General features: G+C 41.4%; 1 protein-coding gene across 1 annotated transcript in view; it reads right to left on the minus strand.

Annotated features, from left to right (window-relative positions):
• The window catches only part of CEP112 (centrosomal protein 112), a 276604-nt gene that overhangs the window by 216793 nt on the left and 46766 nt on the right, over positions 1-13045 (minus strand). The gene's annotated exons all lie outside the window — the stretch shown is intronic.

The following is a 13045-nucleotide window of genomic DNA, read 5'->3' on the forward strand; positions in this document are numbered from 1 at the left end:
CTTGAAACAGAATAGATTTTCTTTTAAGATCTTCCTTTTCTTTTACTAATTATATCGTTTAGAAAAGTCCCAAATGTGATCTTACAAGAGGCAACTGGACTTTCTGGTTTCTCTTTGAAGACATTTCACTTCTCATCCAAGAAGCTTCTTCAGCTCTGACTGGATGGTAGGGAATGGAAGGATTTCTTCCATGAATGAGATCTTCCCATTCCCCACTCTCCCATCAGAGCTGAAGAAGCTTCTTGGATGAGAAGTGAAATGTCTTCAAAGAAAAAACAGAAAGTCTAGTTGCCTCTTGAAAAAGCACCTTTGGGACAACCATGACTTAGATGACTGAGAATCTCCATAGACATCAGTTGGAAATGCACTATAAATCAAGAAATGCACTACACCCCAAGAAGAGTTTGCAAAGAAGAAAAATGCTAAAAATTTGCTTTTTTTTAATTTAGGGCTGCTCTGCATAGCCTTAGGAAGCTTTGCAGAGCTTTGGAAAAGTGAGGGCAGCTCTCCTTTTCTTTTTTCCCTATACAAAGCCAGCTCCAGCCTGCCCAGGAGGATGGGAAAAGGGGCATTTTCAGATGCTGCAGCTGACGGCTGGCTTTAACATTTTTCTTCTCCTTCCTCTTCCTAAAGCACCAGGCTGGGAGGAAGAAAATAGTGAAGATTAGTTGGGGCAGGGCCTGCTGCTTAACTAGAGCTTCCCAGGTGTTGGTTGGGTGGGAGGTAGCTGCTTCACATCCCTGGAGTCTACAGGACATTTGGATCTTCCCTTTGGAAGGGAACTTCCAAATTCCCTTCTCCCTTACTTTAAAGCACTGGGTGGACAGGAATGAGGCTTGGGGGGAGAGGGGAGAGAAGAACAGCACACACTCACACACCTTCCTGCAGACATTGCAAGGAGGAGTGCTTGAGATGTATGTATGTGTGCTTCTAATGGAAGTCTTCCTCCTCTCCTTCTTTAAAGCCCTTCTCCTCCATGTAGACTCCAGTGGATTTCTTTCTTTTGAACTGGTAACCCCTTGGACAGTGGGGTGAAGTCCCTGGCAACTGCAGACAGGTAGGACCTGAGTGATGCAGGTGGGGGGGGGGTATCCCATCCTTGGGGGGAGAGACAGGCAAAGGCTGGGGCGAGTTGCTGCAATAGGGAAAGCCACCAGTGGAAGGGAAACAGTAGGAGGGAAGCCACCAGCAAGGGCAATTAGATTCCTATTTCATTGTGGCTGCTTGGGAAATGGTACCCACTTCTGGAATGAAGCCAAGCAGTTCAGGGACACCAAAGGATGGAGGGGCACAATCGGTGATAGGTGGGGAGTTGGGGACTGGAACCAAGCATATGGCCTATGGGATCCTGGGAGGCAGGGTGGTGGTGGGCACTGCAGCATCCCTATGGTCAGTCATAAGTGCAAATGACCACAAGGATGCTGCAACAAACATAACTTTGAAACCAGATCATAAGTAGCTTTTTTTTGGGGGGGGGGGGGGTTGTTATAACTTTTAACAGTTGTTAAGCGGTTAGTCGTACGTTGAGAACTACCTGTAAATTTTTTAGCTTTTTTATGTATCCACAAAGCGTGATAAACTATCAATTCATGTTCACATTTTCAACATACATTTGAAGTGCCCTTATATATTCTAGATATTTAGGTGGTATCATGTAGCAAAGATACATCATTTTATAAAAATTATCTTTGGGATCATAAGACAATAAAAATTTCAACTCTTTTAATCACATATTTTCTCATTGATCTATCTATAATAATCAAAATTCTTAGTATATTTTAGCAATTATACATTCAGTATCAGTTCACAATTGTATTTCAGATTATTACTTACTTTCCTCCATAACGTAAGTGTTCTGTCCCCGTCCCACACACGCACACAAACAGACAGCCGGGGGTTAAATAAACTGGCAGACAACCAATTCTTCCGATAAGATGCTTGGCAGCAACCCAGTAGCTGCTTGCCAAGAACTTTACTCAATAAACAAAATACCCACAGTCAAGAATTGTCCAGTTCGTAAAATAAATCCAAGGCCAATAATGTTGTTTCCAAAGATGCAATGTGACTCGATAGTAGTTAGTTTTGTCTGTCACAGAGTCTGAAGGGCCACCTCACCCCCTTTTATACCCTGTGGGGTGTGGTCCAATGACTCAGCCTAATCTCTGGCACGCCTTTTCTTCTGTTGCGCGCGCTTATCTCTGCGACGCTGCCGAGGATCCAGCCAAGACTCATTACCCTCATCACTGTCCACCTGTGGCTGCGTGGATGTGCTTGGCCCCGGCCCTATCTTTTGCCCTTCGGCGGACACCGAAGGCATTGCCAGAGAGGAGGGTCCTGAAGAGGGAGGCCTTGCCAACTCCTCTCCTTCACTCTCGGAGTCCTCTCCTGCCGATGACGCAGGCTCAGGTAACGGAGCCACAACAGTAAGTATTTGTATTCACTTTAAATCTTTCATATAACTGTAAATGGGAGAAGCATTGACAACTATATTCTTTTGCTATTAATTATTCTCTTGAACTAATTTTAAATTTCCAATAAATCCCAGTACATCTTTATGTGCCCTTTCTCTTCCATAATGTGCTTTTTGAGCTGAGATCCATAAAAGTGTTTTCAGGCTGATATCTATTCCATATTCTCAATATGGCACTTCTAATATTTTTTTAAAGTCCACATTAACTTTATGTTTAACATACCATAAATATAGATGCCACACAAACCTTACCTTCCAAGTGTAAAATTCTCTTATTTGTCAGCAGCACTTATTTTTTCATACAGACCAAACAACAAGCAGTAAAATACAATTTTAAATCCAGTAAACCTAATCCTTCTCTTTCCTTTGGGTCTTGTAACACTTTAAAGTTAAAGTGGGCACGGAGGGAGGTGTCCCTCTGAACAAACTCTGCCCGCCGGGTTTTCGGGTGCTACACCAGCCGAGGACCCAGGGGAGGGGTGGGGGGGGTGGCGGTTGTTATCAGGGAAGCCCATGGTCTGAGGGAGGTCACTGCTCCTCAGATAGATGGTTGTGAGTCCCTCCTCATGAGATGGGAACCACAAGGTCAGTTGGCCCTGTTGATTACGTACCTATCTCCCAGCTGCGTATCAACGGCCCTGCCTGGGCTGCTAGACGCCATATCGAGGCTGCTGGTTAAGTTTCCCAGACTCATTGTGCTGGGGGACTTTAACCTACCATCCCTGGGGGAGGCGTTGGGAGCTGCCCAGGAGTTCATGGCTTCCATGGCGGCCATGGACCTGACCCAGATAATACAGGCCCTGACTCATCGGGGGGGGGACACACACCCAATCTAGTTTTTATCTCGGAGCAGTGGCAGAGTGAATTCAGTGGGGGTATGTCAGTTATTTACCCCGTCATGGACCGATCACTATCTCCTTAGGCTGGGCTTCCATTATGCCGCCCCCTCCTGCGGGGAGGCGGAACCGACCACCTGGTTCCGCCCCAGGACCCTGAGCGGTTCTAGACGGAGCTTGGAACTATACCTCTCTCTCTTTCCCATGCCCCGGTCGAGACTCTGGTGGATGCCTGGGATAAGACGGCTGCCAGGGCTCTCGACCGGGTCGTGCCTTTGCAACCTCTGACCCAACACAGATCCTGGTTGGCCCCTTGGTTTACTGAGGAGCTCCGGGAGATGAAGCATCAGAGGAGAGGCCTGGAGAGCTGTTGGAGATCCAGCCGTTCCGAGTCTGACCGAGCACAGTTGAGATCCTTCACTCGATCTTATCTGGTGGCAATGGAGGCGGCGAAGCGTGTTCACTTCTCCGCCCTAATCGTGTCCGCAGATAATCACCCGGCTGCCCTGTTTAGGCCCTTTTGAATCAGGGAACGGGGGGATGATCCTATGCAGGGACGGGCCGAGGAGTATAGTCAACATCTGCGGGATAAGATCGCTCAGATTCGGGATGGGCTGGACTCCAACTGGGCAGGGTCAGCCAAGGAGGTGGTGATGGGACTGGTGATTTGGGACGAGTTCGATCCTGTTAGTCCCGAGGAAGTGGACAGGATCATGGGGAAGCTGAGTACCACCACGTGTTTGTTGGACCCGTGTCCCTCCTGGCTCGTTTATTCGGCCCAGGAGGTTACACGTGGCTGGATCCAGGCAGTGATTACTGCCTCCTTGGGTGAGGGGAGTTTCCCGGCCGCCTTGAAGGAGGCGGTGGTGACACCCCTCCTCAAGAAACCTGCCTTGGATCCAGCTATTTTGAATAACTTTCGTCCTGTCTCCAACCTTTGCTTTATTGCGAAGGTTGTTGAGAGTGTGGTGGCACATCAGCTCCCGTTGGCCCTCGATGAAACACTATATCTGGACCCATGCCAGGCCCGGGTACAGCACGGAGACGGCATTGGTCGCACTGGTGGATGATCTCTGGAGGGCTCGGGACAAGGGATATTCCTCTGTCCTGGTTCTATTAGATCTCTCGGCGGCTTTTGATACCATCGACCATGGTATCCTACTGCGACGCCTTGATGGGTTGGGAGTGGGAGGCACTGTTCTACGGTGGTTCTCCTACCTCTCCCCGGCATTCGCAAGCGGTGTTGGCGGGAGGACAGAGGTCTGCCCCGAGGCCCCTCACTTGTGGGGTTCCTCAGGGGTCGGTCCTCTCTCCCCTTCTGTTCAACATCTATATGAAGCCGCTGGGGGAGATCATCCATGGTTTTGCGGTGGGGTATCATCAGTATGCTGATGATACCCAACTTTTTATATCCACCCCTAATCAACCCAGTGATGCCCTCGATGTGATGTCCCGGTTCCTGGAAGCGGTGCGGCTCTGGATGGGGAGGAACAGGCTTCAGCTCAACCCTGCCAAGTCAGAGTGGCTGTGGGTACCAGCATTTCGGTTCCAAGGGAATATTCCATCGCTGGTTATAGGAGGTGAGGTGTTGCCCCGTTGATAGGGCGCGCAACTTAGGCGTCCTCCTGGATTCACGGCTGACTCTGGAAGATCATGTTACGACTGTGACCAGGGGGGCATTTGCCCAGATTCTTCTGGTGCGCCAGTTGCGCCCCTACCTGGACCGTGATGCCTTTCGCACAGTCACTCATGCGCTCGTCACCTCCTGGATCGACTACTGCAACACTCTCTACATGGGGCTGCCCCTGAAGACCACTCGGAGGCTTCAGCTGGTGCAGAATGCGGCCGCACGGGTAGTGATGGGAGTGTCCCGACATTCTCATGTTACACCCCTCCTGCGGGACCTGCATTGGCTACCAGTTGCCCTCTGGGTGAGATTCAAGGTTCTGGTAATCACCTATAAAGCCCCACATGGCTTAGGCCCGGGGTATTTGGCGGACCATCTGCGGCCAGCAACAGCTCCCCATCTACCGGTGCATTCCCACAGGGAGGGCCTCCTTGGGGTGCCGTCGGCCAGACAATGTTGGCTGGCGACCCCTAGGGAGTGGGGCTTCTCTGTGGGCACACCTACCCTGTGGAATCAGCTCTCCCGGGGCTCCGGGTAGCCCCTGACCTTCGCTCTTTCCGCCGTGGCCTTAAAACATGGCTATTTCGCCTGGCCGGCTTGGACTGAAGGGGTTTTAGAGGGGATTTTAATGGTTTTTATAGTTTTATAGTTTTATTGGATATTTTTAAAAGGAAGGATTAGACTGTATGTGTTTTATTGTTGTGAGCCGCCCTGAGTCCTTTTGGAGATAGGGCGGCATATAAGTCCAAATAATAAATAATAAGAATAAAGTAAGTCTTGGTTTTTTCCCTTGAAATATAAATTTAGATATATTTTTTGCCATTCTTAAATAGTATATCTGTTGTGAAAACAGGCATTGCCTGAAACAAAAACATTATTCTTGGCAAAACATTCATTTGGACCAAGTACCTTTCCCATTTTAATCTTTTGGATAGCTTTATATAGCTCCCTTATTATTATAAATCCATTCAAAATTTGTCTGCAATCCTGGGTAAATTCTGTTTATAAAATATTGTCTACTTTTTCTGAAGAAATTTATATAAAATAGTAGGGTACTGATAAACACTTTTCACATATTCATATTATTTGTTATGATGGTATCCCCTTCTTATAACTTTAATATCACTTTCTTCTCTTTTTCATTTCATAACTTATATGCCAATCACTTCCCTTTCCCCCCTTTTATCTTTTGCAAATAGCAATTTTTTTCTTTTTTGAGGGGCATTTGTTCCACTTATACTTTATGTTAAGCATTTGTAATCCAGAATTAATCCAAGATTTTAGAAAAGTGAATAGTTGTACTGCCTAATGTGGCATCTTCTTCAATGTCTTGTATCTGTTGTGGCATTTGTTTAGTCTCATCTGTCACTGTCATTTCCCTTTGTGTCCCATCCAATTCTTCTTTAATTTCTTTCAAAAAAAATCTCTTGCTTTTTGCATAGAGTTCAAAACAAATTTCTATTGTTTGAAAGTAAAAATCACCCATTGCAGCTTACACCATCTAAATGGAATTTTCTTGTGTTTGTCAGAAAATGTACAACTGCATTTGTATTTATCATTATTCATCCTAGTATTAAAATACAGTTGTAGATCTTTTGTTTTCTTCCTGACAAAGTGTACAGGGACATCCCTTGGACCTTTTTTTTTAATTTTGCAAAATGTGTACTGAACCTTTAGCCTAATCAATCTCTCTATCAATATTGTCTTCCTCCCAATCCAGAGATCCAGGTCCTTTTCTCTAATGTCCTCTCCAGGTTCTTCTGAAATTTCTCTAATTCTTAAACAAAATTATTTTTCTCTAAATTCCAGTAATGCCGGATTGTCCTTCTCTATATCTCTATTTGTAACTTCTGTCTTAGTTTCCAAAACTTCTACTTTGTCAGTAACTTGTTTCAAATCTGCAGCCAGTTGTCCTCAGATTCAATTTTCTTAACTTCTTTCACATCTTTTTTTTCATCGCTACAAATCCATTTACTTTTTAACTGTTGCAGACATCTTTTTACCAAATTCTTCAAATAGTTTCTTCAATAAACCTGATACAATACCCTTATCAGTAAGTTGTTCTAGTGAACCTGTGTGTCCTTCTCCCAGTTTGGCAGCTTTTCTTGTGGTTGCCATGGTGAGAAAGTGAAAGTATGTCAGTTACTATGATGAGAAAAAAGTTAGAATTCTTTTTTTATTCTGCTTTTCTTTTCACTATCCTCCCAATTAGCTTTCCATAGTCAGTCAAACAGACTAGCTCATATTACTCTTATCTTCTTGTTTTCTAAAATCCACCAATTATTACTGTCCTTTTATATAAACAGACACCTTCCCACAGAGGTCTGGTCTGTTAAGTCTATTTAAATTTTCAAAGATACTTTCATCAAAGAAAAAAAAACCTTTTTTTAAAAAAAAAATCAGTGTCCTTCTTTTCCATTTGAAGCTTTCTAACATCACAATCTTGCCTCTAAATTATAATCCTTTAATATAGGGATTTTTCTCTTCTTAATTTCAAAAAGAAGACACTCATCTAGATTATTTAAACCAGGGGTCCCCATGGCATTCCACAAACCAGGCCGCACAAACAAGCAAAGCCCCATGCAGGGCAGCACACGAAACCACACACCCCACTCCATGGAAAAACCTCTCTCCACAGAACTGGTCCCTGGTACCCAAAAGGTTGGGGGCCGCTGCTTTAAACATCATTGATGTTCAGAATATGTCTCTTAGGCTGTAAAACAAATCATGAACTTATTAAGAAGGTGAGTTTTTTGAAAGTCAAATATCCATAAAAAGGCTACACAACAATTTAGAATAAATACTCGATTCCTAAGATACTTGACTCACCATCAACTTCAAGAAAAGTAAACTACTGTATTTTATTTATTTATTGTTTTGGTAAGGAGCAGTTCTTTCAGAGCACAAATGGACCATTCCCCCAATTTTTCCTTCTTCTGGAATAGTTTTCTGTCAGTCAGAACCAACTTCTGGCTGGCAATTGCATCACTGTGCATCTAACTGGCCAAAGCACCTCTGGAAGCTGAATACTCCTTAAGTATCTCAACAAATACCTTATTTTGTTTTTATAATTAAAAACCCAGTACTACTTCTTTTATTTAGCTAATATCTTTATTTTTATTTTTTTTCTTACATTCAAAAAAAGAAATATTATTTAGAATAGAATAGAATAGAATTCTTTATTGGCCAAGTGTGATTGGACACACAAGGAATTTGTCTTGGTGCATAAACTCTCAGTGTACATAAAAGATACATTCGTCAAGAATCATAAGGTACAACACTTAAAGATAGTCATAGGGTACAAATAAGCAATCAAATCATATTAGAAAAGAGTCAATATACTGGTGGCCATACTTGCAGATACAATCCAGGTACAAAAAAGACATAGAAGAATTTAGTATCGAGGTGGAAGCAAATCAGTTAGACAAATTATTGGTGGATCCAGAAAAAAAAATATTATCCAGACTATATAACTACTTATTAGAATATGACAGGGCGGAAGAGGTGGTAAAAGAACCAATGATAGCGTGGGTCAAACATATTGGACATAATATAAATCTGGATGAATGGGAAATGACTTGGAATAAAAACTACAAATTAACAAAAGCGGCATCATACAAAGAAAATCAATATAAAATATTATACCGATGGCACTTAGCACCTGCAAGACTGGCAAAAATCTATCCGAATGTAAGTCCTAAATGTTGGAAGTGTGGGCATCACCAAGGTACCTTCTTCCATATGTGGTGGTCATGTCCCGAAGCGAAGAGGTATTGGAGTAAAATACAAAATTGGCTACAAGAATTAATTAATAATAAAATCGAATTGATCCCAGAAACTTTTCTCCTGGGAGTACTAAAGACTAAATATGACAAAAAAACAGGATATTTAATTATACACATACTCACAGCAGTGAGAACAACATATGCACAACATTGAAAAGGAAATAATATACCACCAGAAGAATCCATTATTCAAAAAATATTCGATTATGCCGAAATGAATAAACTAACATTAGAACTAAATGAAAAAGAGGATTCAGAATACTATCCGGTGTGGGATAATTGGTACACGTGGATTGATAACCGAATTAAAAATGGATAAAGACTAGTATAAAGTTTAAGATATATACATATATTTAGGAGTTATAGAATATATAGGAATAATTAATCTAACCTGTGGGAAAGGTAACACTGATCGATTATGTACTGGAATTTTGGAAAAAGGAAAAAAAACTACAATAAAAATTTTTTTGGAAAAAAAAGAAAACAGTCAATATAAATCATAAGGATACCAGCAACAAGGTTACAGTCATACAGTCATAAGTGGAAGGAGATGGGTGATAGAAACAATGAGAAGATTAATAGTAGTGCACACTTAATAACCTAGTTTGACAGTTCTGAGGGAATTATTTGTTTAGCAGAGTGATGGCGTTCGGGAAAAAACTGTTCTTGTGTCTAGTTGTTCTGGTGTGCAGTGCTCTTTAGCGTCATTTTGAGGGTAGGAGTTGAAACAGTTTATGTCCAGGTTGTGAGGGGTCTGTAAATATTTTCACAGCCCTCTTCTTAAATTGTTTACAGAGTATTTGTTTATATCTGTTATAATTTCTCACATTATAAAACCACATTATGGCAAAACTCCACCATATCTAAGGTAGATTCAGCCACGGAATGAAGTATCGGCAATAAAAATGTTATAAAAGCAGAATTAAAATATACCTCTCTGGGGACTGTACCAAGTTTGACTGAGACCATACAAGCAGCAAAATCCTATATGCAGAGCAGGGACGAAGCCAAGCTTCAAATCCAAGGATTTGTCACACAGGCCAATTTTTAATACTCAAGTAATGAGTAAACTAGGCAGAGAATATAACTCTTAAAGTATGATTACAGCCAAGTGATTACTCTTACTGTGAAATACAGTAATCCTAATCACTGTTTTAATGGTTATACGCTATATGAAACCTTAGCATAAAATAGTTAACATTTATAATATGTTTTCAGAGCAACAGATATGGACGGTTGAAGTATGATCTGAGAAGGAGCAGGTGGTGGGGAAAAGGACAGAAATTGAAGATCAAATTATCCCCTGAAAGAACTAGAATGGCCTTTAAAATTTTGTGGTTTTAGACTGATTACATGTATGAATGTATGATTTTAAACCTGTTAATACCAAAGTTGCACAACTTTAGAATTCATTATACTTAAAAATTACAATCACTTTTAAAATTAAAGGTATGATTAAATTAATATGATTAAAGTTTATATTTAGTTATATTTAGCTACCAGAATTTCTTAAAATAAAATGTATTCATTTATTTAAATTTGTTATAGCCACCTACTCCTTTAACCTCTAGGCGGTTTACAAATATAAAAATAACAAAATCAGTTAAAAACATACAATAAAACAATATGTACAGGCAATTCAGACTAGCCAGACTAGAGGCCCTACAAACAGATTAATCCCAGGCCTGAGACCAAAGTCTTAAGGGCTTTGGGGAACTCAGGAGAGAAGGCATTGGGGGGATCTATTCCCAGAAGGTGGGAAGATTATCAATTTATCAAAACAATATTATGTTACTTTGTTCTGTTTCAAAAAATGATAATTAAAACTGTTTAGACAAGCAGCATTGTGAATCATGAAAATATATTCTTGGGGAAAAAACCAATTAGAATGTAAAATGAACATTTGAAATTATTTTTACCGAATTGTTTGCAAGTGCAATATTTTTATCATTGCCATCACTTATTCTTCTGTGTTTTCGTCATTGTTTATGCTCTTTCCAGAGAACTATGAAGCAACTGTCTTCCAGGCATGTAAACACTACTGATGTCAAACATCTGTTTTGTTTCTACAATTAAAGTTATTAAGAGTGAAACCAATACATTTAATTTTGTATTTGTGTGTGTTAGCGCTCTCTCAAACATATACATACATGCCTTTAAAGGTTTTAAATGCACAAATATTTTTTAAAAATCAAGTTGCTTCATTTTCATAATATCCTGCCTGCTTATATCCTTGGATAAAATGTAAGTTATTTACTTCAACACAATCTCACTGAGAAGTAGCACATCTCCACAGTCCTATTTCAGTACAAGCATTCGAGCTTATCCATAGAGAAGATGCTTTTTCCCCCTTAGCAACAGAAACATGTCCTGTTAAATTGGGAGATGCTCTGGGGAGCATTTCCATTTCAGAAAGACTCCAAGACACTCAAGACTGGAGAGAAAAAAACCCCAAATAGCCCTTTATGAAGAAGTTAAGAATTCCGGAAATTTTACTTAAAGCCTCTAGAACAGATAGTAGATGTTAGCTGGATTGTTTATATTCATTCATTAAAATGTAATGACTGTTGTGGCCTCCACTGACTCAAAGGATTTTGACACCAAAGAGCAGATAGACTTCAATCTGAGGAAGTCTTGGCCGGCAATCATACAAAATAACAAAACAGAACAGAAGCTAGAGTGTATGGCTAGTCTAAGATCATAGCAGTTGCAAAAGCAAGCAGAACTTAAATGCATCTCCTTGCCAGCTTCACCATTGTGGACTCTATTAACAGAAATCACTAACCTGTTTTTTCTCATTAGCAGCAATTAAGCAATCAATCTGAATTCTGTGTTCTTCAAATCAGGATCCTCTAACAGGCTTGTCAAACTGGCGGCCCGCAGGCTGGATATGCAGGCCATGCCCACCCCGGCTCCGCAAAGGCAAAAAATGTCACGATATGTCACGGTCTGGCCCGTGAAGCAATTGAGTTTGACACCCATGCTCTAATATCTTCAAATTCCGCTTTTCTGGCCCAAGACCAGCTGAAAACCCATCAGCTATGTTTAGACCACTGGACTGTAACTTCTGCAAGCTGGTTTGGAGTTTGGCTATAGAAACGTATTGCATGCAAGCTCTCTGGGGACTTTCTTTGTACTGTGCATACATTTGCACACATATCATGCTTGCCTCTGCCTGAATTTGTGTAATACTAAGTAAAACTTACTGCAAGCTATTTCTCTGCATTTGCATGTGACTGGCCCAGAGCAAATACATCATTGTATTTATGTACAAAATATGTATTTCTTTGTCAGGCCATATTTAAGAACTTACTAATATACAGACACACATACACACAGGTTTGTTTCCTGTCCTGTCCTCAAGTTAGCAGGGAAGTCTCTCATAGCATTCCTCTTCCTCAATCCTCAGGAACAAGAGTAGCAGAGTTTCTACCTTCACACAAAAGCAGCAGTTAACTATGGCTGTCACTGCTGCTATCAATGGCAGTGTTGATGCTCTCCAATAACCATGGAAGTAAGGTAAGATGCAGTTAATAGAAAGGAGCATAGAAAGTGCTCCTGAGGGGGGAGAAGAAAGTGAGGCAGAAAGAATTTGCTTTCCTGATCCTAGCTCTCTCAAAAGCAGCAGCAGCTTGGCCTGGGTACTTAACAGAGAACGAAGGAGGTAGGAACTGCTTCTTCTTGTGTCATATCCGTCATCGGACGTTGGCGAGCATGTTGGCAATCCTATTTTTGTCAACAGCAGTATGAAAAAGTGTTGCTGAGTTTTGTCCAAACCAATCCCTTAGGTTTTGAAGCCATGATGTTCTCCTTCTGCCTGGACCTCGTTTGCCTTCAATCTTTCCCTGGAGGATTAAGTGAAGGATGCCGTATTTTTCTGGGTGTCGCATCACATGTCCAAAATATTCTAACTTTAGCTTTTTAACGGCTTTGATTATTTCCCTTTGCTTTCCCAGGCGGCTTATCACCTCCTCATTTGTGATTTTGTTAACCCAGCTTATGTGTAACAGTTGTCTGTAAATCCACATTTCAAATGTTTCTAGTTTCTTCAAGTGGTTTTCTGTCAGAGACTAACTCTCTACTCCATAGAGCAAGATAGAAAAGATGTAACATCTGACAAGCCTGATTTTCAGTCTTAGGCTTATGTCGTGACTGCAGAAAACCTTTTTCATTTTGAAGAATGCTGTTCGAGCTTTCTCTATCCTTGTCTTTACTTCACTGATCATGTCCCAGCTTTCATGTAAATTAAAACCGAGGTACATGAACCTTTCAACTTTTTCTAATGGTATTCCTTCCAAATTTATCAGTGGTAAATTAATGGGTTGTT

This window comes from Pituophis catenifer, unplaced genomic scaffold (assembly GCF_029215685.1).
Source record: "Pituophis catenifer annectens isolate HBS135680 unplaced genomic scaffold, rPitCat1.0.hap2 SCAF_2, whole genome shotgun sequence".
Taxonomy (NCBI): Eukaryota; Metazoa; Chordata; class Lepidosauria; order Squamata; family Colubridae; genus Pituophis; species Pituophis catenifer.